The sequence below is a fragment of the Arachis ipaensis genome, chromosome B09 (assembly GCF_000816755.2).
Source record: "Arachis ipaensis cultivar K30076 chromosome B09, Araip1.1, whole genome shotgun sequence".
Lineage (NCBI taxonomy): Eukaryota > Viridiplantae > Streptophyta > Magnoliopsida > Fabales > Fabaceae > Arachis > Arachis ipaensis.
In genome coordinates, this window is record NC_029793.2 from 53,781,223 (window position 1) to 53,783,067 (window position 1,845).

A 1,845-nucleotide genomic window follows, 5' to 3' on the forward strand; every position below is an offset into this window, starting at 1 on the left:
TAGAGTTGGATTAAATTTAAAATGTTATTTATTTGTATCTAATGAAAGCATTTCGAGTTTGGAGTACAACTATCAAAATGTCTTAAAGTTTTAATTAATTTATCTCTTATATTTGTTCTTTGTATTGCAACTTCTAAGTCAGATGGGGTTTTTGATTTGTATATGTTTGCAGGGCAAGAAAATGAGGGATACTGTTTGCATAGCTCTTGTTGATGACACCTGTGAAGAGCCCAAGATCAGGATGAACAAAGTTGTGAGGTGGAATTTGCGGGTTCGTCTTGGAGATGTTGTGTCCGTGCACCAGTGCCCTGATGTGAAGTATGGGAAACGTGTGCACATTCTGCCTATTGATGATACCATTGAAGGTGTCACTGGCAATCTGTTTGATGCTTTCTTGAAACGTGAGTTTCTACCTTGAGCTTCTCTTAAGTTGCGGGTTTAGGGATAGCTACTTAATTTGACTTGCTTTATGAGCTTGCTCTTAGTGATGAGTACTTTAATTTGAGTATTTCTATTAATGTTATAAGACTTCGTTACTGATTGTCAGGGTGTTTTGCAAAATTTCTTACCTCTCTTCAAAGTCCTTACAAGTTACAACTTCTTATTTTGAATAGGCTATACATGACGTGTGTTTTTCACATTCACATTGCTTGTGTTATAATTATAGCAAGCTATTATTATTATTATTTTTTTTGGAGAGACAGTAGTCTTGGCTAGTCAAGCTTCATATGATTGATTGTCACCTTTCTTGATATTTGATTGAATTGAATTTATTTGAATGCATGCCAAACTGACTTAGTAGTATATATAGAATCTACAATCTTCAGTTTCTTGGACGACATTGATATTACATGTGGAATATGATTATTTTGGTGCTTGTAATATATTTTAACTTTTTAATGTAAAATTTGCAGCTTACTTCTTGGAAGCTTATCGTCCTGTCAGAAAAGGAGATCTATTTCTTGTCCGTGGAGGGATGAGAAGTGTGGAGTTTAAGGTCATTGAAACTGATCCTGGGGAGTACTGTGTGGTTGCTCCAGATACTGAAATCTTCTGTGAGGGGGAGTCTTTGAAAAGAGAGGATGAAGAGATGCTGGATAAAGTTGGATATGATGATGTGGGTGGAGTCAGGAAACAAATGGCACAAATTCGTGAGTTGGTATAGCTTCCCTTGAGGCATCCACAACTCTTTAAGTCGATTGGTGTGAAACCACCCAAAGGTATTCTACTTTATGGACCCCCTGGTTCTGGGAAGACACTGATAGCAAGAGCTGTTGCTAATGAAACGGGAGCTTTCTTCTTTTGTATAAATGGACCGGAGATTATGTCCAAACTGGCAGGAGAGAGTGAAAGCAATCTGAGGAAAGCATTTGAAGAGGCTGAAAAGAATGCACCATCCATCATCTTCATTGATGAAATTGATTCTATTGCACCCAAGAGGGAGAAGACACATGGTGAAGTTGAAAGGAGGATTGTTTCACAACTTTTGACTCTTATGGATGGATTGAAATCTCATGCTCATGTTATCGTTATTGGAGCTACCAATCGCCCAAACAGCATTGACCCAACATTGAGAAGGTTCGGTAGATTTGATAGGGAAATTGATATTGGTGTTCTTGATGAAGTTGGCCGACTTGAAGTTCTTCATATACACACTAAAAACATGAAGCTCTCTGATGATGTAAGTTTCATTGTCTCTTAACTTTGTTGGTGTCTATACACTCTACCAGGTTGTGCATGCCATGCTGTGGCTCTGGTTATAGGTTGTTCATTAATTCTTTAATGTTCTTAAATTTTCTGTTGCTTAACTCTAGCACCGCTGTCCTAAAGTAGTGAAGAGTATAT

At 37.5% G+C, this 1,845-nt stretch overlaps 1 pseudogene; it reads left to right on the top strand.

Annotated features, from left to right (window-relative positions):
• On the top strand, positions 237-1,514 carry LOC107616584 (annotated as a pseudogene).